Source organism: Xenopus laevis, chromosome 2S (genome assembly GCF_017654675.1).
Source record: "Xenopus laevis strain J_2021 chromosome 2S, Xenopus_laevis_v10.1, whole genome shotgun sequence".
Lineage (NCBI taxonomy): Eukaryota > Metazoa > Chordata > Amphibia > Anura > Pipidae > Xenopus > Xenopus laevis.
Window position 1 is genome coordinate 104,741,861 of NC_054374.1, and position 26,598 is coordinate 104,768,458.

The following is a 26,598-nucleotide window of genomic DNA, read 5'->3' on the forward strand; positions in this document are numbered from 1 at the left end:
GGCAGTTGTTTAAAGAGAACAGTAGATTACTAGCCAGCAAAGCTACCTAAGCTAAAATGTCCCTCAAATCCCTGCAGACTTCTGTCCCTCCAATACAGAGCAGTATCAAGCAGATTACTAGCCAGCAAGCTTACTATCATCTGTCCCTGAAATCACTAACAGCTCTCCCCCTACACTATCTCTTCCAAGCACACACAGGCAGATTTTTCAGATACATTTTTGCCCTTGATCCCCCTCTGGCATGCCACTGTCCAGGTCGTTGCACCCTTTAAACAACTTTAAAATCATTTTTCTGGCCAGAAATGTCTTTTCTAGATGTTAAAGTTCGCCTTCCCATTGAAGTCTATGGGGTTCGCGAACCGTTCGCGAACCGCTCGCATTTTTGCGCAAGTTCGCGAATATGTTCGCGAACTTTTTTTCCGACGTTCGCTACATCCCTACTCTTAACATCTCTATCCATGTTGTACCATATTCAAGTCACAGAGCTAATCTTGTAATAAGATTCACCTAGAAACCGCTATTTAATAAAATTGTGTTTTAATCAGAAAGTGAGCTCGCTGCACATGGTCTTGCATCTCGGAAGCCAGGAAGCATTTTATCACATTTAGAACATAAACAGATATGAAAACTGACTGGTAAATCAATTATGTTTGTAACCTATCTTGCTTCAAATAATTTATTTTGATATGAATGTTTTTTTTAATTTAAACTATTCTTTTAGATGTAAAAGCATTAGGTTTCATCTATAAACATTGGTATAACCTATACGTAGATGATATAATGATTTGAAATACTCATTCAATAAGTGCACATGCACTATATATATATATATATATATATATATATATATATATATATATATATATATATATATATATATATATATATACTGTGTATATATATAAACACACACATATATACACATATATACACACATATACATGTTTTTTTAACCTGATTTAAAGGAATAGAGATATGTTGCTATAAGAATGATTGTTTCAACATGTTAGATACCAAGTAAGGATGTTTAGCACTGGTAAATTTGTAAATGTGTTGGTTGCCTACTTTAGAGAGCTAGGAGGCACATAAATGGCTTAAAATATAACGGAATCAACCAGATCACAGGTACAAATATAGGGGTCGGGGATTTTTTCCTTTTCATGCTTGTGTGGTTAAATTTCCAGGTGGTCTTCTGTGAGTAATGCTTCCTTCCTTTAGCTTGAAGAAAGCTTGGGAAAGGTGAAGCTTTATTGACTTTTTTTTATCACTGCTTACATATAAAGTTATTATGTTATAAAATATAATTAAATAGTCTGCCTAGCACACTCTGTGCTGAATGCCATTTTGTGTAACTGTAAGCAAGTCACCAGTGTGAATTCTTGAGGTTCCATCATTGACTTAAAAATAACAATGACTTGCGAAGATGGAAATGGATTCTGAATTCATTGCTCTTTATAATGGTAAACATCAAAACGAATTATGTAAAATTGAAATATGCCTAAAGAGCATGATGCTGAGTACTGTATGTGTGTATGAAAACAATAATATGCTTTATTATTGAGTCAATGCTTTTACTGAGTACACTGCATAATTATGTAGGGCAAACATTCATTTATAATTAATGGGGCATACATTTATAATAAAGGAACTGCCATGCATAATGCTGGACAGAGAAATTAAAACATGAATTTGTATCACTGGTACAATCAACTGGATCACAACACTTATCAACTGTTTATTGAGCACGGGTAATCCAGATCAGTATAATAAAACTGTCATAATGGCCACACACATAAAACAAACTTAAAACAAGACATAAACTATATATAAACAGTATACAAGCATTATTTACCAAAAGGTTTAGCTACTCAGTTGCCAGAATGAACTCATATATGTATATAAGAATGGTTTTAAAGAGTTCCTGAACCAATTAGGTAAATACTTGTTATTGTAAAGAATGCTGTATTAAAATCCTGATGAATTTCTGGTGACCCTCTAATTAGGACACAGATTTATTAAAGATCGAGTTGGAGAATCCAGAAGGATATATATATTTTTTATTTAATAACATTTTCCAATCAGGAAAAGAGTATTTTATATATTTAATGAACTGATTGATTTATCAAAGCTGATAAATGTATCAGTTTGTCGGAATGCCCGCTAAAGCCTCAATCAACTTTTACTATTGATGCCCAATCCTTTCTCCCCAATGCAAATTACATACAAGGATAAATTATACAGACAACATTTTTCAGTGCTGGAACAATTTAAACATTATATAAAAATGAATTTAAATCCAAAACACCAGTAATATTTTACGGATCAGTACCTGTAGCTACAATATTTTTTGCCATTTGGTATAAACTGCTGATAATTTCATATGATTATGGTGATATTTAAAGGTTTGGTGCCTTTAGTGATGTCACCATGTTATTTATGGGCTGATCAAAAATTCCTTGAGAGCTTAAAGACAAATATATGACCAGTCAGAGTACAGGTATCGGACCTGCTATCCAGAATGCTCGGGACCTGGGGTGTTCCGGATAATAGATCTTTCCATAATTTGGGTCTGCATGCCTTAAGTCTACTAGAAATTAATGTAAACATTAAATAAACCCAATAGGCTGGTTTTGCTTCCAATAAGCATTAATGATATCTTAGTTTGTATCAAATACAAGCTACTGTTTTATTATTATGGAGAAAAAGCAAATCATTTTTAAAAATTTGGATTATTTGGATAAAATGGGGTCTATGGGAGATTCCATAATTCAGGGCTTTCTGGATATCGGGTTTCCGGATAAGGGATCCTATACCTGTACTACCAAACTACCAGTTTAGTAATATAGCCATTTGTAGTAAATATATACATTCTAGCTTAATCACCAATCTGTCTTTAGTCACTTTTTAAAGGAGCAGCTCGGTGTAATAATTAAACGGGGTAAAAAGATAAACTGTTTAAAATAAAACATGTTTCAGTTTAGTTAGTTAGCCAAAAATGCAATCTATAAAGCCTGGAATGAATGGATGTCTAACATAAATTCCTCCGCTACAGCTCTCTAAACTTTTTGTCAGTCAGCAACTGGAGGGGGGGGGGCAAGTAGGCCATAACTGATATAATACATACAAATTTTAATCAAGGGGAGGCACATTGATCAAAGGTCTAATTTCAAATTCATGTGAGTTTTTAAAAACTCCCCTAAGCTCTCATAAATTCGAAATTCAAAATGTATTTAAAAATCGAATTTTTAAGACTTGCATGAATTAAATCGACCCAAAAACTCGAATATGAGGAAGGCGCAAACAACTTCAAATTGATCCCTGGACCTCCCCGTTGACTCAAACAGAATTTCAGGTTCAGGTTTAAGGTGGCGAATCATCAAATTCAAATTCTTAAAGGGCCATTATGATAAATCTCGAAAATCTATTTTTTTTAAAAACTTGAATCGATTTGTAATAATTTCCTTGTCGAATATGACAGTTTTGACCTTAAAAAAAAATCGAAAAATTGGAATTTTCAATTCAACCCTTGATAAATCTGCCCCAAAGTATCAATAATAGCACTTCTATTAAAATGTATTTATAGTTTAGGTCCTAAACATAAAGCTTCTGATGTAGGTGTGGGTTATGTGTCACCTTCAACATTGCAACCTCAAAACCATATCCAAAGATTTCCTTTCTGCAAGTAACTGCAGTAATATGATGCCTTGGCATAAGTTTTATTTATAAAATGCAGTCATTTCCAAATCTGTAGTGCTGATATAGTGACAGAAAGAGAACAGTGTATCAAAGTGCTGCCTACTTGCACTTATTAGTATGTAAGCTGGCTGCCAAATATAAAAGGCAAGATGGCTTCCATAAATAACAAAAAAGCTGTTCACTGGTAAAATTATCATGACTAAAATGAACGCGATTCAGAGACCATTGACTATTCATCAATTCATCACTAACATTACCCTGAAATTATGTTTCATTTCAGCAGTGACCCACAGCATCCCAAAGCTGGCAGCCATAGTTCTGCAAATAAATGTAAAAAGGAGGCGCACACAGGAAGGTGTGGTGGAGTACTCAACCTATTTTAATCAGTCACAGCATATAATCAACACTTGAACAGCTTCACTGTGCACATTATAGCCTGTTATGGGGAGACTCTGCCAGTCTTGCCCGGAGCAATCCTATACTGAGTGCAGGAACTGACTGTTTATTTGGACTTTGCATCAGCTACATTTATGCAAAAGTTGCAGCATACTGTTTCATGCTTCATTTCATTAAAAAGTGTAGCATGGCAATAGAACAATGTTTCTTTAATGTTTGTGCTGTCATGCCTCTATAAAGGCACTGCAATATATATAAAAAATAATAGGGACATTTCATCTAAATTGTACATTTTTTTAATTTTAATTTGTTATTTTTTCCCACCATTGGATGAGTTGCTAAATATTATTGCAGGTTCCCGAAACACAATAGAACTCTTCTTTAAGAGTTATTGCAATGCAAATGAGAATTCTCAAGGCCTTCTTAATTGTGGAGCATTCCCAAAATTTTTTTTTTGAGGAAGTTTCATTTCTTCCACTAGCTAAATATTTTACAAGTATTACAAGTTTTATTCAATTTGTGTACAACTTTTTGCATTGCAAATATTTTTACTAATAATGACTTTTATTATATATCCCTGTATGTGTTTTAAGCACCTCATTTGCAGCTGAGTCACAACAAAGAAACGTTTGTTTCATTGTTCCTTATTCCGATGACACCTTCAAAATACTGTAACTATTCCTCAGCAAAAAAATATAATGAAACGTCTCACTAGATAGCAGAAAAAAATAAAGAGATTTTAAATGCAATTTGAAATGAACAAAAAGCCTTATTCTATTCTAAACTTCACATCATTTACACACTTTTCCATTTCATTTTGTGACACAACAGTTAGAAAAACTTGGTTTTCTGTCACATTAAAGGTTTTGTTTGCTAATATCTGCATATTTATATCCAAATTGTGTTTGCTCTGCATTAAATTAGCTTTTTTATCCCTTGCACTGTAATAACTACATCCAGGCAGAAGTTTTCTACACAGATAAAAGATAATTGATCCCATCATACATCTCATGAGACAAACTGTCATCCTGAGTGCATATAACTTTTGAATTAAATGTACAGTCACTGTAGCCAATTTATCCGGTATACCTGATTTTTTATACCTCTTTTTTTACGAGAAAGGAAATATAATTACTGTACCAGTAAATGTACTTCCCAGAAAATAGTATTCTTGGGGTGGGGAAAGGTGCTCTGTTTACACTTAAGGCACACGTAAACATTGTTTATGCTAAGAAGCATATATCCATGTTCATGATTGAGAAAATCATTTTTAAAGTTTATATTAGGCACTTGACTAGAGTTACCAAATGCTAGACTAGATAAACTGTAGGGTGAAAAATCTCTCTCATGATTTTGCCTCAGATTTTCCTTTATACTGTTATGAGGGGTTAACTGAATAAAACAAGAAGACAGTGGGGGTCATTTATAAAGTTCGCAAAGCACATATTTATTCTCAAATGGTTGTTTTGCACATGCTTTTTCCTGAACGCTAATACACTGCTCTGCCCGTCTTGTGTTTTTTTGCAAATTCTCATTGTGAATAAATTTTTGCAAATGGCTCTCCAATGAGACGTGAGTGCATGAGTGGGCCCACTGTACAAGGCTGTTGTTGTGCGTGAAAATAGTGTTGACAGTAACTTAACTTCGCAATTTGCGAAACTGTTTTTCAAATATTTTTTCAGCCACCAAAGTTGTGGCATAATTCAAACGCCATTTGGGATTTTTGACATATTTAAAAAGCTCTTATAGACATTCGCATTGTGGGAAAAAAAATTTGCAATTCTGTTTGAACATTCTTATTCAGCTTTATAAATGTAACCAGGCACAGGGCAAATATATTCACTGAGCAAACCAATCTGCCCTGCGCAAAGTTTATAAATGACCCCCAGTGTGTAAATTGCAATTTTTTTTACTACAATGCAATGTTTTTTACTACAATGCAGTGGTTTCTAAATACAATTCCAGCATTATTGGTGTTGCACCATATTCAATTACAACCAATGTGTAAATATTTGATGCAGTTGCGCTGAGAATCTTTGGGAGTGTAAGTAGCTCCAGGGTTCCCCTGCATCAACAGGAGCACTGTGCTATGAAATGGACTGACCGGTGCTAAGTGCAATTATGTGACTTTTAATTAATGGAATTTTTGCTCAACTGACTGCCAAACCCTATAATTCTTTAAGGCCCATTATTTCTTCAAGTGAAAGAAATAGAGTTGTGCACAGAAAAACCATTCAACATTTTATGCCTTCAAAAGATTCTGAGCCAAAAAAAAAACTCATCTGTAACTAACACAATAATGTAAATGAGAGAAGGGAGTTTTGGGAAGGAAGGTGAGGAATCACTGTTTTTTTAAACATCTTTGAGATGCAAAGATGCTTTTTCATCCACTGATTAGTGATGGGCAAACCTGATCCGTTTAGCTTTGACCCAAAATTCTCGAAACAACGAAAAATTTGCCAAATGCATTGAAGTCTATGGGTGACAATTTTTTTGACCCACTACATTTTTTTTCACCCATTGGAGTATTTTGGCTTTTTCTTTTTTGAAGCGAAAAATGTAACTCATCACTATCACTCATATATCAGATGTCAAATTTTTCTGAATCATGTCGCTCATCTCTACCCACATGCACATTACATAACTATGTGTGGCAGAAACATTCAGAGCCTAAGTTTTACATGAAAAATTCAAGAATGCATAAATAAAGTTATTGCAAAAGTATCAATATGACTGTTTGTATGTAGATGTCATGATAGACTGTGATGCCCCACTGACTTTGCCTTGATTTAGAAATAACTTGTTGCTCTCCAACCCCTTGGAGGTTGCTCCCAGTAGCCTCAAAGCAGGTGATTATTTTTGAATTCCAGGCTTGGAGGCAAGTTTTAATTGTATAAAGACTAAGTATAGTGCCAAGTAAAGCCTCTTGTAGGTTGACAGTCCACATAGGGGCTACCAAATAGCCAATCACAGTCCTTATTTGGCACCCCAAGGGACTTTTCATGCTTGTGTTGCTCCCCAACTCTTTTTACATTTGAATGTGGCTCACGGGTAAAAAAGGTTGGGGATCCCTGTTTTACAGAATCAACAAGAATCCAAACAAAACAATGGTCTGCATAGAGCTACATGATACTTTTAAATTCACAGGTATCAATCTTACATTAATGTCAACCCACAGTTAATACTTGGATTAGGCAATCCAAGATTCAGGGAAGAGCTACTCTTTTGGGTAACTAGAAAGACAAGTGCTTGACTATCCCACAAAAATAATAGAAAAGCTTGATAAGGTTGAGTGTTTTCTTTTCCCATACAAACTTTTGTAATAAGGTTTGTAAGGAATATCTTAATTGACTTGATAGCCCTTTACACACGGCTTGCTCAGTATAAATTAAAACAATCATATTGATATCTTTTACCTAGAGTTGGTGCACTTTTTTTATCAATAGATCCCAAACATGGGAAGTTCTGGGGGTATATTGGATTATAGAGTGAGACAGGCTGTTTTAGTTTAATGCCCAGTCTCAATATGACACTGTTTGCTCTGCTAGGGGAGCAACACTGACTTTAAACCAAGTGAACTGTGTAACATCCAGAAACATAATGCACCAGACACCAGTCAGCTAGGAATGGTATATGTAGTATGTTTTTTTTTAAAAAAATACTTGATCTGGGATTACCAAGTCTTGTGTGGCATTCCTAAAAAAAAGTAAATCTTAGCCAGATGATTGCGTTTCACATAGTTATAGTAGATGAAGTGATAAGTGAACTGGTGCCATAGGTATTACGTGCTCCTCTATGCTATTGCCTTTTGCTAGAAATAAATTGTTAAAAAATGTGTTCTGCATTTATTATGTAAATTGTCTAATCTTTTAACCATTCTTTCCCTACCCTTACATTATATCTTCTTCATGAATTTTGTTTTTCATTTCTCTTTTTTATCTCCTTTTTCTTACTTCTCTTCTTCTCTCACCAACTGAAACCCCTTTGAACTGTTTTCATGGTCTTCCTTATGCCTTTTCATTTTGCATTAATTTTACCTTCTGTACTCCAGGTAACCATTAAAAATTTGCATTTTCCAGGGGGGCGGAGCTTGGATGTGATCGAGAACAGACGTGGGTAGCAGGAGCTCCCGTACCTTCAAAGATCCTGTGCAGCTATTTACTGCCGTTTACTTCTACAACTACCTGGACTGTAAGCTTACTGTGTTGCCTTTGCAGCCATGCCTCCTAAAAGTGCCACGAAGCCCAAAGCGGACAGTGTCCAGAAGTTTTTTGCCAGAGCTGTTTCTCAAGATGGCGAGGCCTTGGATCCTGTGTTGGAAACTGCGTCACACGGTATGACCGAGCCCTCAGAGGCTGAAAGTTCTGCTGGGCCATCGGCAGAGCCGTCTCTCCATTCACTGATTTGGCGATATCTGAATCTTTAAAATCTCTATGCGCCAATCTAACAGAAAACGGCTACAGTCACATCTAAGTTGGAAGAGATCAGAGTAGATCTCTCACTTATCTGCCATGATATGCAGCAGCTACGTGAGCGTACAGGTGAGGCTGAACGCCGTATAAGCGATTTGGAAGACGGGTTACATCCTCTACAGCACCAAATACAATGACTTCAACGTGATCAGAAACTGCTGATAGCACATGTTGACGATTTGGAGAACAGACAGCGCAGACCTAATCTCCGGATCATTGGCCTACCGGAGGGGACGGAGGGCGCACATATGGAGACCTTACTGGAGTCGTGGTTCAAAGACAAACTTGGTCCTAATATATTCTCTCCACAGTTTGCAATAGAAAGGGCCCATCGCATCCCAGCGCGCAAACCTCCTCCAGGTGCCCCAACCAGGGCTGTTGTGCCCAAAATGCTTAATTTTAAAGATAGAGATGCTGTGCTCCGAGAGGCGAGGTCCAAGGGAGATATTATGCAAGGCAACGCCAAGATTTTACTGTTTTCAGACTTCTCCACAATTGTTCAGAAGAAGCGCAACTCCTTCAAAGGAGTTTGTCGCATACTACGTGAGCATAAAGTTCAATATGCTCTGATGTTCCCTGCAAAACTCCGTATCACCGCCAGCGACTCCTCTCTATTCTTTGACCAGCCAGAAGCTGTCATGCAGTGGATAGAGACAAACATCCCTGATGCTCTGAGACATCGCTCCCCACATCGTGGTAATGCTGATCTGTGAGGCCCACGATTTACCGTCTAAACTGTCTGCCGGTTGTGAGTATATCCCTCCTGGACTTTGTCCATCTTTTTCTACTCTCCTGCTGCAGTGGGCATTAGTCATAGACTTTTGTGGTCACAGCTCGTGGGAACCCTGAGCCCAAATTTTTTCACTATTTATTATCTCTTCTACTGGACAATGGGCCTACTCTGGAATGCTATGGCAGTTACTATAATGTGTATGGAACTTATATTTCCATAACTCATGGCAGTTACAGTCCAGGGACTGGAACACTACCCGCCACTAAAGTTGCATTCTTACTTTTTCCTTCGGTGTTGACAAGTTACGGGTATAGGCTCAACTATGTTTATGTATGAGCAGGTTTGAGAAGGGTTTAGTTGGGTCTATGGGGTTAATTTTTATTTTTTCTATTTTTCTTTATATGTTGCAAAGGCTATTGTCGGCAAACTGTGTGATATATGCATGTTGAATGTACACTCCGCACCTATATGTTTATTATGGTCCAATGTCTACGGTTACTATATGCTCTTGGCATGTCAGGGGCCTTAACTCTAAGTTTAAGTGGCCACAACTATTTCAGTATCTCAAATCCTACTCTCCTTCGCTATTATTGTTACAAGAAACCTGGGTGGCACACCACTACCATGCCACATTCTCTACGTATGCCAGAGGGGTAGCTATATTAGTGAGGAAGCACTTATTATTTGAATTGCTGTCGATAAAGACTGATATGTATGGTAGATTCATTCTCATACAATGTAAGATCAACTCTAAACCACTGATATTGGGTAATGTATACCTCCCCCCCCATGTCTATGGATCTCCTAGATTTAATTTTTAAAAAGGTCTTAGAATTCCCCCCGGCCCCATTCTGCCTACTTGGTGACTTCAATTCTCCCCTTCTTCCCCAACTGGAGAAGCTGTCCCATAATACTCAATCCTCGACTCCATTAGAGATCTGGGCAGAGAGAATGTTACTGATTGAAGTGTGGTGTTGGAAACATCCACGAACGAGACAATTCTCCTGCCACTCAGCCACACATCAATCTCTCTCTAGGATTGACTTGGCTCTAGCATCGCAAGATTTCCTACCTTGGGTAACAGAGATCTCCTACCTTCCCAGGGCATTCTCAGACCATGCCCCACTCCTATTAACCATCCATATAAGTAGCCAACCTATTGACAAGATGTGGCGCCTCAGCCCTATGTGGTTAAAGAATTCAATAGTCCAAGAAAAGGTCGTACAGGAATATAATGAGTATTGGGTTAATAATGGAGAAACATCTACTCCAGCCATAGGTTGGGAAGCTTCTAAAGCAGTTGTGCGTGGGTCCTTAATATCTGCCATTAACCAGACTAGAAATCACACTAAACAGGAGATTCAATTGGCCGAAAAGGGAGCTTCAATCAGCTGAGGTAGAATTTGTAAATCGACCTTCAGAGTACTTCCATAATAATTTATGTAAAGCCCAACAAGCCCTGGAACTAACCCGCACCTCCTTAACGGAAAAAAAATTATTATATGCAACTCAGCGCCTATTTGACCAAGGCGAGAAGAGTGGGAAAACACTCGCATATTTAGCTAAAACTTCCACGCCCACTACAATGATCTACAATTACAATTATAAAAGCAAATGGTGATCTTACATCCTTACCTAATGAAATCACCTTGACGTTTCAAGAGTACTATACCTCTTTATACCAATCTCGAATGACTAAGTCCCAAGAATCCAATGGTCTTTACTTAAGTCAATTCCCTATTCCCCGATTAGATATCCCACAGGTCGCATTCCTGGATGATATTACTCTGCAAGTAATTGCATAAGCTCTAAATTCCCTTCCAAATAATAAAACTCCAGGGGTAGACGGTCTCCCGGCTGAGTGGTATAAAACAGTGGCCAAGGATCTGGTTCCCAAGTTGCTCCAAATTTATAATGCTTCTTTAGCCGACCACCGGCTCCCACCCTCTCTATACTCAGCCTTAATAATTTTGATACATAAATCGGGCAAAAACCCTGAGTCCTGTGATTCATATCGCCCTATATTAATTATTAACACGGACGCCAAGATACTAGAGAAAATCCTGGCCAACCGATTGATCAGGGTTATAGCTTCTGTCATTCACCCGGATCAATCTGCCTTTATGCCCACCAAATCCACCTCTATTAATCTTAGACGCCTATACACAAATCTGCAAATGCTACATGATAACTCAGGCTCTCGAATCATAGTATCTCTTGACTCTGCTAAGGCATTCAATATGGTAGAATGGCCCTTTCTATGGGAAACACTCAAACTATTTGGCTTTGGTCCTAAATTTATAGCTTGGATTCAGTTACTCTACGCTCATCCAGTAGCTCAGATTAGGGTTAATAACTCTAACTCCCTACCCTTTTCTCTGTCTCGTGGCACCCGTCAGGGCTGCCTGCTATCTCCTGTATTGTTTGCATTAGCAATTGAACCTTTAGACATAATGATTAGACAGGCTCACAACATAACTGGGCTCCACTACAAAACCTGCGAGGAGCGTATTGCGCTGTATGCAGATGATATTTTGCTATTTCTTGCAGATTCAGGTCCTTCCCTTCGTAATGCCCTCTCACTTATACAAGAATATTTGACATATTCGGGCTTGAAGGTCAACTGGGAAAAATCCTCCATTCTACCGGTGGATCCTATCCCTAGTGACCTTCGACCCCATCCATCTAATTGCAGTGGTCTGACTAAATTAAATATCTGGGTATTATTGTAACTGCTAAAGACTCCTCCTTTATTGATGAAAATCTAAACCCATTGCTCTGTAATTTTGCCAAAACAATAACTTCCTGGAAGAGTCTTCCTTTGACATTATGGGGGAAAATTAACCTATTTAAAATGATTTTCCTGCCGAAATTTTTGTATTATTTCCGGAATGCTCCCACGAGAATACCCAAATCATTCTTTAACAGAGTCAACAGTACTCTGATTTCATATATATGGGCAGATAAACATCCTCGGATCTCATGGAAGTCCCTTACAGTTACAATCCCAAATGGGGGCCTGGGACTCCCCAATCTTTAATTTTACTATATAGCGGCACAATTGTCGCATATGCATGAGTGGTTGGTACCTAATCCAGAAGACCCCAATATGTTGTTTCACTCCCTTATCCTGCGCTCAATTGAATCCTTATGTCACTGCCCTAAGAGGAAGCTAAAGGACTCTAATACTCTACCTCCTGTATTGAGGGCCCCCTATGACGCGTGGCAGACTGCAAGAAGGCTGCAGCACATATCAAATCCCTTGCTCACTCCATATACGCCATTATGGGGCAATTCTCATCTTCCCCATCTCCGACAATTGCCTGATTTTGTATATTGGCCCATTCGTAAAATTAAAACCATTGGGGACTTGTTGCAACATGGGTCATTTCCCACCTTTCAGCAACTACAAGATTTTATAGCTCCCATGAGTTTGAATGTCTTCCGGTTTATGCAACTCCAGCATGCTTGTAGGGCCCAGTTTGGTCCAGGTCAGATTACTTATCATACCTTTCGGTTTGAGAACATCCTTAGAGTGGAAAGTTCAAGACAGCTGGTTACTAACTTATACAGAGCTTTGCAAGACCTTGGACCCTCTCAATTTGACTCTGCCTGCTGTAAGTGGCAAACACTACTGCCTGAGATAAGTGATGATATATGTGAAGAAGCCACTAACTCTAGCTATAGCTTCCTTATCTCTACCAGGGATAGATTGATACATTTTAAAGTCCTTCACCTTTATTATTTTACACCCCTCAGACTGCATAAAATATTTCCAGATAAATCTCCAGCCTGTCCCAGGTGCCAAAATCAGACAGCAGATTTTTTACATGTTTTGTGGTCATGTCCCAAGATTGTTTGATTTTGGCTTACAGTGGTTGAATGTTTGAGCGATAACCTGGAGTTGCCACAAGTCCTCTCTCCTGAAGCCTGTCTTTTGGGAGTCGTGGATGACATGGTTCCACAAAGCCACGTTAGAATACTGTATCGTACTTTGCTATTTTATGCTAAAAAAGCCATAATCCTTCACTGGCTTCAGCCTGCGCCTCCCTCAGTTCAATACTGGATTACTTTAGTCAACCGCACTTTACCACTTATTAAACTCGCTTATGAAGCTCGTGGCTCCTCAACTAAATTCGAAAAAATCTGGGAAAGATGGCTTGAGGTATACCCCAATCCCAAAGTTCAGTGATTGATTCGATTCGAACCTGTCCTTGACGAAAGCAATGTTTTATTTGTGTACCTGCTTGCATATACTATGTGGACTGTATATTTTTGATCACACTTGTCTGCTTGATATGAACTGATATGTCAATTTGCCTTTTTGTCAAATAAAAGTGAAAAAATTTGCATTTTCCTTGTCTTTACTCAAAGTCCTACCTCTGCTTCTTTCTCCCCTTCCCTCTTTAAACCAAATAACATCATATTCCCCCTTTTACTATATGCCAGCTTCTAATTCATCCTCTGTCAAATGTGCCAATTTTACACTAGTTTTTACTACTGTATCTTGCATTATTTCATTTCTTCTCACTTTTTTACTTTATTTGTCAACCTCTTCTTTAGTCACATTCTCTAATCAACTCCATCTCCACCTCCACTTTATCCCTCCCTAGTCACACAGATGACACATCCACCACCCTATAGACTGAAAAAGAGAGAATTAAGCTGAGGCATAAGTTTGGGACCATGCTGCTCAATCTTAGGCTGTGTTCAGAGGAGCTTTAATTTATATCCACCTTGTTTATCTATTTGGTGGCAATTAGGAACATTGTAGAATTACAGCAGCATTAATGGATTAATGTATTGTATAAAACAACTGAATGGATTTGTGCCTGGCAAAAGAAAGAAGCAAGCAGGGCTGTGGTGCATGGTTGTAAACAAAACCTGTTCTCGCTCCCTATCCCCAGTCCCAGCCCTGAGCAAGATTAAAAGAGAAATTGCACGATTGTGAAATGCATAAAATAAAGAAACTTTACGGGGCAGATTTATCAAAGGTCGAGGTGAATTTTTGAATTGAAAAAATTCGAATTTCAAGCTATTTTTGTGTACTTCGACTAGGTAATAGTCCAACTTTGATTCGAATTTGCAAAAATCAGAATTTATCATGTACTTTCTCTTTAAAAATTCTACTTCGACCATTCACAATCTAATACCCGCTGTATTGCTGTTTTAGCCTATGGGGTCCCCATAAGCTTTCCTTGCTTTTTTTGATCGAAGGAAAATCGTTTGATTGATGGTTTAATGGGTTAATTAAGCCTCGAATATCAAAGTCGAAGGATTTACCGCATTTCGGTCGATCAAACGATCGAAGGATACTTCTAATTGAACGATTTGAAGGATTTAATCGTTTGATCGAACGATTTTTCCTTCGATCGTTCGATCGAACGAAATGTGGTAAATCCTTCGACTTCAAATATCGATTTTACTTTGAGGTTCGAATATCGAAGGTTAATTAACCCTCGATATTCGACCAATAGTAAATGTGCCCCCTAGTGTTGGCATTTTGGGTATACTTGTTTTTATCTATATATGCCTGTATGGCTGTTGGAGTAAGTTTATTAATGTGTATTACACAAGGCAGTACTAAGTACAAAAGACATGGTGGGTCTTTCCCTAAACAGAAGATAAGAGTACCTGAGACTACAGATCTGATAGTATTCCAACAGCAATAAAAAGCAGGAGCTCTGCATTGAAGAAAACACTTTTTTATATGTACTGCGAGTCATGTACTGCAAGTCAAATTAATACTTTTTTCTTTTTTCTGTGTCACTGGCCCTTTAAGTCCATTCACTGAGAAGGACAGAGAAATTAAAGCTTTCTACTCCTATTTATTATATCTGACAGCACGGGTAGCCTGGTAAGTAAAGATGAGTGGATTATACATACTAGAATGCTTTAACAACACTTTCCTTGGATTAAAAAATCCCCTTCTGTATTCCTGCCCTATATTCACCTATGTCAGTGGACCTTTTTTTAAGATCTATGTCTATGAATAGATTTAGACAAATGTAGTGCTATCCACTAACCATTTAGAAAGACTGGAAAGCAATCCATTATACAGTCCAACATCACAGTGATGATATAAGACCTGGGATCTTTGAAATATCAAATCTGTTCTTCTTTTACAATTCATACTATGTTATAAAGAATGTTGACATTTTTAATATACATATTTTTATTTTATTTTACAAAAAAAAAATGAAAACTTTACTTCCAATGGTGCTAACTATCCTATTTCGAAATAATACTAAAGTCGTGTAAAGAGACCTGAATGAATTGAAAAATAGCTACAGTAAATAAAGTCAGAGACATTTAAACACAATAGCAGCTTTAAAACTACTGTTGCTTCCTATTTAATAAATATTTTTATTTTTTAAAAGAGATATAATATAGAATATAGATGATATACATATATAGGTATAGAATATAGATTGTAATATAGAATAAAGATTTAGAACTGTCCATTTGTACCTTACTACTTTTCCTTGCAGAACAAGCAAATAAACAAAAAAAAACTCTTACAACTTGATGCACAGTTTTATAAAAATGAAATTGATTCATATGTTAACAGCTTGGACCTTTAACATTCCAAAATGTGATCATGTGATAGATTTTTCACATGACTGAACCATTATTATTTTTAGCACAGTAATTACTGCATTGGCATTCAATGCATCATAAAGACTGAGAAAGATATTACTGAAATCTTCTTGTCATCGAATAATTACAAGTCAAGCAAGGCTATGCAAGAAAAATTAATGCTTCCAGGGAATAACCCCAATACTGCCCTGTATTTAGGATGATAAAATATGCAATAGCCTGTAATAATTTTCCAATTTTCAATTCCCTAAATAAAAAATGTTCAAATGTTCTTGTAAATATTAATACACCAGTCATTTGCTCAAATAATGGAAGTTCATACTAACAAAAACAATTTGCAGGATAATTATTCCACCGTCTACCAGTTTACATACAATGAAACACAAACATATGAAACATTTTCATGATGCCCAGCAATGTTCCCTTTAAGGTGTGTGCTCGTACATACATTTTGAGCCCATCACACACAACAAATTTTGGTGCACACAAATAATATTGTATTAGTTCTGACTTAAGCACACAGTTTTTAAATCTTTTGAAATAAAAATCACAAAAAAGGTATAAAGTTAATATCTTTATTGGCTAACTAATATAATCATAGCAAGCTTTCAGAACATTTTAGTTCCCTTTTCAAGCTTATTACAATGAAGCTGTGGTGTTCTCTGGTATATATACAACATTCAGCTAATGACCAACAAAAAGGAATATCAATCTGTGTGTAAGGTGTCAAAGTCATTTATGAGGGGATCTGCAAGAGACAAGCAGATAAGGTACAAGATAATATGGAACAAAGAGGCTGACTATAATTTAGGGCTGAATTATTGGAATGTAGAATTCCATATGATCTCTTAGTCCATATCCACACATGTTGGTATTGCTGACCTGGTGCAGGGTTTTCTTAGTCCAGATAATTAGCCATAAATCCAAGGCCCAGATTTAGTCCCTTCTTCAGAGAATTGAAAGTTTCCATTAATTTGTATTCCCACACATCTTTATGTGTGGGTATCTTTTATCTTTATCTGTTTAAAAATTGCCCTTAAGAACCAAAATTCCTTAAATCCTTTATGGAGTGATGAGGGCATTGAAATGATTTCCTATTGGTTATTGGTATTAGTGTCCAGTTTTTTATTGGTTACAGTGAATCGGTTGAGTGTATTTCTCTTTCTCAGACTTTTGTAAGGGCTTACCCTGGTGGTCTAGCGGGGGCTAGGGCCCGGCGGGATGCCCACGACAGTCCTTTCAGTTCCTACGCTGGCCAGTGGCGCGAAATTCAAATATTTGGTCTTACTTGTTAGTATCTGGGTGCAATTCTTCTGCTGTTTTGACCTTTGCCTGCCTGACCATTCTGAATTCTGCCAAATCTGACCCTTGCCTGCCTGACTATTCTGAACTCTGATTATCCTGACTTGTGCCTGCCTGACTATTCTGTTTCTACTGATATTGACCCTTGACTGCCTGACGATCCGTGTACGCTGCCTGTAACGACCCCGGCCTGATTGATTTCTCTTGTATTCTGCCCGCATCGCCCCCAGCCTGTCCGACTACGCTTTTGTCTGCTCCCTGAACTACCTTCCATCCTAAATCTTAGTAACGACTGTGCCCCTTTGCTCATCCAAAACCTTTGCTTGGCTCCTCTCTTATTAAGACCTGGCGGCATCCAATTAGCGGAGGGCTCCTCCTGAAGTGAAAGGCGGCTGTTAAAGGCAGACAGATGCAAGAGCCGAGACTAGGGAGCCTAGCACTGGTTCTGGATTAAGGGTGCCAGTTGTGACAACTTTACACAGTCTCTCCTATATACAGTCCCCCTGTTATGCATTTAGTGCATTGTATTAAGTACACCACATTGGAAGAAGAATAGTGATGGGCGAATTTATTCGCCAGGCGCGAATTCGCTGCGAATTTGCGCGATTCGCGTCAGGCGAATAAATTCGCGAAACGCCAGCGAAAATTCGCCGGCGTCAAATTTTTTTTTTCGAAAAAACAGACACCGGCGTCAAAAACAGTCGCCGGCGTCAAAAAACGGGCGCCGGCGTAAAAAAAACGGGCGCCGGCGTCAAAAACGAGACGCCGGCGCCGTTTCGCGAATTTTTCACCGTTTCGCGAACGGCGCAAATTCGCCCATCACTAAAGAAGAACAGTTGCAGTATATATTCCTCTTATGTGTCCGAAATTGATATTTTGTCTGAAGTTAGGATGTGTGGGCAGGTTTTGCATTGTTTTATGCCACAGGGGTATGTTACATTTTGGTGGGGTGCAATAAGGCATTTCTTGTTATTAGTGACTTTAGGTTTGGAAGCTGTCTGAATGTTAAAAATGGTGGGTGTCGGAATATGCTTTTGAGCCTCTCGTCCTTATGAAGTGTACCTTTTTCTGAGGGTCCTTAGTTGTGGACTGTTTGTGACCATTAGGGGAACCCGATTTATTTCAGGTTTTTGTTTATACTGTAGAGGGTGACTTCTGGGAATCCTGGTGGCTGTATGATGTCCAGGATGTCATCTTTATGTGTCCACTCCCAACGAGGACCAGTTTCACATCAATGCCCACTGCCATGTTCTTAGTTTTAATTTGCCTAAATAGGCAGTGTATGCAAAATGTCTCTAAGTGCTCTTGTGCCATGTTCATATAATTTCTATATTCTTATGTTTAGTTTTATGTGCTTTCAGATTCTTCAAAAGAAAAATGCAAGTGTCTTGTAGCATAGAGACAATAGGGCTCTTCCCAATAGGGAAAGGAACGGTATAGTGCACAAATCACCCAATGTCCACAATACACGTTCCACTCTTCCTTTGCAGTACCTACTGCTATAAGACACTGCACTTCCCACTGGCAGCATCAAAAGCTGTATCCAGTGACATAATTATAGAGGAAGCAGAACACCCCCAGCAGCTGGCCGGTTTAGGGGGGAGAATGCAAGAAGGCAAGAAAATGGGAGGGTGGGGTTGGGTGCATAGTAGCCAGGCAGGGGGTGGGTAGGGATTGCTGTGCATGGAAGGGAGGGGGGGACTTGGCACATACACAGGCCTATAGCAGTCCACATGACCACCCTACCCTAGAACTTCAATACCCATTACATTTTTCAGTGAAACGGGACAAATCCGCTCACCACTACATGTTATGTCAGGAAGTACATACAGTAACACGGTGGTAATAGCATAGTCTTCTAAAATGATACAACAAACACATTTAATTGGTAATCAAATTGTAGGTGACATGCTATCACAGAAAAAAGAATCAATCCAGTATCACCTTGCTTGCATGCTGAGGATACACTTCCATTGACTTGTACAGCATGTTGACAGGTTTTATGTGGCTTAATTTTGATTTTTCAGGTTGTTTTAAAATAAAATATTAATTAAAATTGTATTTGTAAATAAATCTTACAATTAGTGTTCCTAAATGTTTCTTATTCTATATATATATATATATATACATATATTAAATATGCTCTTGATACCTAGTTTCATCTTTAATTTGAATTAAAGACAAAAGTCGGTTAAGTTCAGCTCATCCAAAAGAACCTGCAATTCTCTAAAAAAACATTTGGAAGGCATATAATCATTTAGATTGTTCTCTAAATTTTTTTCTATTTCTTCCCCCCCCATCACCAGATAACCAAAGAACCCAAACAAACTACAGTAGTAGTCTCATTCTTCTAAAACATGCTTTCTATTGATACAAATTACCCATTCCAGTGCTTTCTAATGTAGTGGTAAATGAATATTTTATTTTTAATCTACTAAACACATATCCTTCTCCTTATTCTGTATTTTAATTTTGCTTTTCTCATAATGTCCACTAATAGAAATATTGTAGAAACTGCAGTCTTGAAGACATGCACAATTAAACTGTAAGAGAAGCAAATTCTGTGCTTTTCCAAACATACCCCTGCAATGAAAGGTTAAAATTAATAATAGAGAAACAGAGAGTTTAACTCTCCATCTGCTTACAATATGACCTACTATTGCACTTGTTCATTTAACTTGCTCAGAAGATAAAGTAAAATGGACTTGAAAAAGATTCATAATTAGTGTTGTGAGGCAAAAGCAGCCAACTGTTTCTTATGGGACTCCCAATCTTGTCGTATTGGAAAGCATTATAAATGAATCATGGGAATTAAGGTTACAATTAAATGTGATGAATGTGCACTGCTGATGTAACAATAGATTGGTGCAGGGATAACATTTAGACTTTTTTTGCAGATTAAGCCTTTCTCAATAATAGAATGTATCCATGCACAAAACATCACTTAAAAACTACTGTATATTATAACTTTGAGCATTAAACTTTTTTGATTGATGTTTTCCTTAGCAATTCCCTCTAATTGGGCCATCTTCTAATTCAAAGAGTTAATAATATCAAGCAAGTATAATCCCCCATATACAGATGCTGCCTTTACATAATGACTCCTTGCAACATATGTTTTAAGAATGACTTAACTTGTTATTTGACTTAATTGGAAGCCTTCAAATTTAAGGTTTGCATTGTAAATCTGTGTGGTTTATGAGAGAGTCCTCCTGGACAGCCTATTAGATGTTACTGTACATTGTACCTGATTTGCTAAAGTGACAAGGACTGAAATGCATTAGTATCCTACTCCAAATTATTAATGAATCAAAAGGGGTTTGAAAAATAAAATGGGATTCCACAGTTTGACTTTTCATAAATCTGCCCCCAGGTGTAAATATTTGTGGTTTAGGAATTTGCATCTCGTGGCCCTCATTTTCTAGTAGAATTTGCAGGCACATTTCTCCAGTGCCGTAATTCAAATCAGAATTTATTTTCAGTTGTTCAAACTGCATTAGACAGATCAAGGCTAATTACAAATCAATTGGCCATTTAATTGAATCCCTGTCCATGCTATATTGTAGTTCAGATAGGAACTATTAAGATAAAGAACAGAGAAAACAGTGATTAAGCCACCAGGTTTAGCAGGAACGACTAGGCATGTTCTTGTTTAAGATCACCATGAAACCTGCATGTTAAGGTACTAATAAGAAACAAATTTGGCCCAATCTAGTTACCTATATGAGAAAATTGGACATTTACTAATTTCACTAGACCAGTCAGAGCTCATTTCTGGTTAGTAACTACATTTTACAAAAATAGTGCATACTTTCCCCTACCTATGTAAGTAGAATTTGGTCTTTTAGTATAGGGTCAACATTGTTTGAATCAATTAATGCATCACCGCTCGTATTACTTGCACCACCTGTATATAACCACTAGAGGTTCTACAGTATAGTGTTCTATAGAGTCAACTGACCTCAGTTAGGGCTCCTACACATAGTGGGACATTCACTAAGATTCGTAGTTGCGCCAGGCGTAACTTCGCCGCACTTCGCCAGGTGTAGTTTCGCCGGCGCATTGCAAATTCACTAAAAACCGAAGTTGAGCTCAGGGGTAGCGTAAGGTTGCGAAGTTGCGCTAGCGTTGATTCGCTAAGCGAAGCGAAGTTACGATAGCGATGGTTAATTTGCATACGGCGCCAAATTCAAATCTCAATGGAGGAATATGTAGCAGCACTACAAATGCCTGGGAAACCTTCAAAACATCAAATAAAATTTTTATTTTGCCCTACTCATGTGCCCACTGTATAGATAAGTTGCCATGAGTTAGGAAAAAAAAAATGTTTAGATCTTTTTCAGCCTATCACCCATAATATAGAAAAAACGTCAGCATTTTTTTGGGACTTAGAAATTTTTTAAACTTTTTTTGAAGAAATCGCTATCTACTCTATTGCGCTTCGCCTGGTCTGAGGTGGTGAAGGAAGTCTAGCGTAAAAGGTAGCGTTCAGAACAATGCGCGTTAGTGAATTTGCGTAGTTACATCCGTTGTTCAAATTCGCCAGGCGTAAGGGTGCGAAGTTACACTAGTGAAGTTACGCCAGCGTCTGACGCTAGCAAATTGACGCTAGCACTTTGGCGCATAGTGAATTTGCCCCATAGGGGAAATTTCACTAAAGGGGCAAATTGATGCCAATGAAGGCTCCGCCACACTTTGCATCACTTCGTAGGGCACAAATACTATACCACTACGTTTATTCACTAAAATGCAAAGTTGTGTCTTGGCAGCCGAACATGTCCTTTTCTACCTTGCGAAACTTTGTTAATACACGAACGCTTAGGTCAATTTGAATAGGGAGGGTACATATATGTTATATAGCTGTCTTTATTAGAGATGTTGGTGCAAATGCTTGAAGTGGCCACTTGTTATTAAAAATGTTCAAGGAAGCAAAATAAAGACAAAAGAAATCCATTATTGTCCTAGACATGAGCCCACCCTAAAACTAATGTGGCATGCCCCTCAAATGGTTAAAAAAAGTTAAAAAAAATGTTTAACAGTTACAACTTTTAAACACAATCCCACTTCAAATTATGAAAAAACCCCAGCAGTTTTTTTTTTTTCATTTTTATCATTCTTTGGCATACAGGATATGATGTCACTGACACAAGATTGAGGAGGATGTAGCTTCATCTTATCAGTTCACCAGGTCTAAGCTGGAGAAGGAAACTCTGACAAAAGAGGTCATTAAAATTCACACTTTAATGAATTTGCGAACTATCATTTGCCTGAGATAATATTCGCCTGGTGAAGGGACGCGAAACTTCGCTATCGATGTACTCTTTCTTTAGCGAATTGTCCTCTACGCCTGTTAGTAAATTGGCAATGTCCCTGCGGATGGTATTTCTGGCAAATTTTCGCTAGCGATGGCCACTACACCCTTTAGTAAATCTGTCCCATAGATGTTTCATCTTTGTTACCCTGTGGTGACTTTTTTTTATTAAGAAAACAAATGAGTTCATGCAGATTATTATTTTTATAATATCTGTACTCACAGAAACTCCAAATGTAGGTGTGATGCAATGAATATATGTTAGCTTTTGATACATATTAAACAGACAGGGATAAGCGCACTATGGAAAGAGATAGTTGCCACCATATATAGCCATATTTGAATCAGTTAAAAGCAAACCTGTAAACACAGATACAGTTTGATGTGGTAAGCAAAGTATATTTTTTGTGAGCAGAGCTATATATACACGTGTGCTTTTAATTTATGCTTTAAAAAGTATACTAAATTTTATGGGACAACATTTTTTTTTCCTGGTCTGGAATGATGAGGGAAGCTGTACAGGAGCATAATCTAGGAGAAAAAGAAAGTGTGTAATAATGAGATATATGGAGGAAACTCCCAAAAAAGGCACTAAACCAGTCCCTCAAGTCAAAAATACCAAGGGATAAAACATTTAGATTTTTTCATATACAGTTATTTAAAGGAGAATTTAACCCTAACTTTAAATAAACGCAAACAGAAAATAGCTCCAACTGCACATGCACCGCCACGCGGGTCTCATTCCAAAGATTTCCGAAGAGAAGAAGATGGTGCCTGTGAATTCCGATGCCTGACTCTGCACTGAGGGATAAGTAAAAATGTTAGGGGCATTTGCCAGGGTTAACACTTAGGCTGGGGGGAGGAGGGAGGGGGGTCTATGTGGGGTAGTGAGGTTGGGGTTTTTTTTTAACGTTGGGGTTGAATTCTCCTTTAAGGGGAACTTAAGTAACAGAAAGTTGATTATTGATATTCATTACATTTTTTTGCCCCTGGTGGTCTTAACTCACTCCAGTACCAGAGATTTTTGTTTGATCAGCCAGATCAGCGGGAATAAAGGATTACTAAAAAGTTACAGGTTTGGTTTAATTATTAAAGTAATGCATCTGCTGGCACAGTTGTATGGTTTATTTACCTGTACACAATGAATACTGTTAGGGTTTATCCTGCTTCTACACCCCAACTGTTAATGACAACAGACCAAACCCACTATAGCTGTACTGCCATCATTTAAGTAGAAGATAACATTAATTGTAGTCTATTGAATGTAAAATGGTAGGTTAATCTGGATTTAATGGAATGCTAATGCTACAAGCAGGGTTGCAACATATTGTGAGCTAGTGCAATTGGTGTGAACCAAATCCTGGCACATGAAAATCTGCATAGTGATTACCCCCAAACTCAAAGTAACCAGCTTTTAGTTACACACTTACACAATCTTTGACAATCCAAAAGCTGGTGATATCTTTACAATTATGCCTCTGTTAAGCAGTTTCTTTGGGTTCAGTTTTGAAGCTCATAATTGAGACAGCATATTAAAGGGATACTGTCATGGGAAAAATGTTTTTTTCAAAATGCATCAGTTAATAGTGCTGCTCCAGCAGACTATCTGGTTACCTTCCCATCAACAGAATGCAAAGTGCCAAAAGTGTTTCCATATCCAGTTATGTATGAATTAATCCACCGCACTCCTGCCATTTACCTTACTGCAGTTCAACTGCATCTGAGTTGTTTTATTTAAAAATCATTGTGGTAATGTACAGAACCAAAACTGGAAAAAAGTTGTCTCTGTCCAAATATTTATGGGCCTAACTGTAGATACTGTGTTTAGACAAACCTGCGGTTGTTACCTCCCGGAGGGCCCATGCAGGTAGGCAACAATGCAAATGGATATTCAACTATTTATAATTTATTTTTGTATTCTACTCTGTTTCACATGTACGTATATTACATGACTTTAAAACAAAATATCAAATTAGATTTGGGCAAGTGGCAAGGACAGGTTCCAGATGTGGGCTATGCCCACTGAAATTCCCTAACTTGAGCATCTAATTGAAGTGCAAGTTTGGAGGTGGGTAGGGCAAGACTGGTGGTATGGCTACTTGCCTCCCCCATCAGCTCCTCCTGGATTGAGTGCATTCTAACAAAGAAAGAGCATTTGCAATCTAATTCTGAGCTTCTAAAACTTGTTGTGCCCTTAACCACTGTTTAACCTGGGGTTACTTAAAATCAGGCACCTGAGTAGAGTTTCACTACCCCCACCACTATGGGGAACAGCTCTAGGAAGGCTTAATTCTTTGTCAGCCCATCATCATCCTCAGCTAGGAACCCACACTCCACTTCTCCCCAAAGTTGCTGTCAGGATCAGCCCGGGACTTGAACTCTGGTAGTGCTGTTCTGCTTATTTGCAGCAATTTGCAGCACTTACCTGATGAGCCACTGGGGGCTCTCAGGGCTGATTCTGAACTCTGGTGTGTATTGTTTTCTGTTATCTGCCATTCACAGTCCGTTTTCCACCCACCTCGTTTACCCTCATGTGTTTCCCATTTCCTAATCACCTTCCCTTTATAAACCCCGCCCTGAGCTTTGCTCAGGGCTGAGTCATTGATTGTATTATGTTTGTTCCTGACCTGCAAATCTGAATCTGAATCTGAATCTGAATCTGAATCTGAATCTGAATCTGAATCTGAATCTGAATCTGAATCTGAATCTGAATCTGAATCTGAATCTGAACCTGAACCTGAACCTTGAATACCTTGTATGTCTTGTTCCTGAAAACCTTGTTACCTTGTTTCCTGAGTGAGTACCTTTGTTCCTTCGTTCCCCACTTTTCCCCCACCATGTGGATTCCTCGATCAGCCATTTTGCTTGTTCCTGCCTTTTGTGTTTCTGTGTTCCGACTGCAATAAACCTACTATAACTTCATCACCATCATGTCTTTGCCTACAATTACCTATGGCTACACCCCTGGGTGTCCACCATATCCACTCCCCTTGGAGTGGCTATCCTCAGTTACAGCGGTTCCCCGTTGTGAACGTTACAGAATGACTCAGCCTAACTACAGGAAGCCTTTGGGAAAGCCCTCCATGCCTTCTGACTCCGTTGTTAAACTGCAACTTCCTTGGGATGGAGAGGATAGGGCAGAAGACGCCACCCATTTCACTGATGATGTCTGGCAGGATTTTGTCTCTGATGATGACTGGGAGGATTCAGTCTTCGATGAGGACTGGGAGGATCTAGACTCTGATGAAGGTGAACTACAAACTGCTATTTGGCCTGTGTCAGATCGGCCACTTCCAGTTTTTGGGCCCTTGTCTCCTTCACAACCTTCTGCTCCTGTGGCAGCTGCCAAACCCAGGTCACCCTCTTTTTCTCTCAGACCTGAACCCCAGTTTATTAGTTTTTCTACGGTTTCCCAGTATCCTCTCCAGTTACCTGCTCCCGTGCCGGCTCTCCAGTCACCTGCTCCGGTGCCGGCTCTCCAGTCACCTGCTCCGGTGCTGGCTCTTCAGTCACCTGCTCCGATGCCGGCTCTTCAGTCACCTGCTCCGGTGCCGGCTCTTCAGTCACCTGCTCCGGTGCCGGCTCTCCAGTCACCTGCTCCTGTGCCGGCTCTCCAGTCTCCAGCTTTGGTGCCGGCTCTCCAGTCTCCAGCTTTGGTGCCGGCTCTCCAGTCTCCAGCTTTGGTGCCGGCTCTCCAGTCTCCAGCTTTGGTGCCGGCTTCCCAGCCAGTCCTTGCTCCTGTGCCGGCTTCCCAGCCAGTCCTTGCTCCTGTGCCGGCTTCCCAGCCAGTCCTTGCTCCTGTGCCGGCTTCCCAGCCAGTCCTTGCTCCTGTGCCGGCTTCCCAGCCAGTCCTTGCTCCTGTGCCGGCTTCCCAGCCAGTCCTTGCTCCTGTGCCGGCTTCCCAGCCAGTCCTTGCTCCTGTGCCGGCTTCCCAGCCAGTCCTTGCTCCTGTGCCGGCTTCCCAGCCAGTCCTTGCTCCTGTGCCGGCTTCCCAGCCAGTCCTTGCTCCTGTGCCGGCTTCCCAGCCAGTCCTTGCTCCTGTGCCGGCTTCCCAGCCAGTCCTTGCTCCTGTGCCGGCTTCCCAGCCA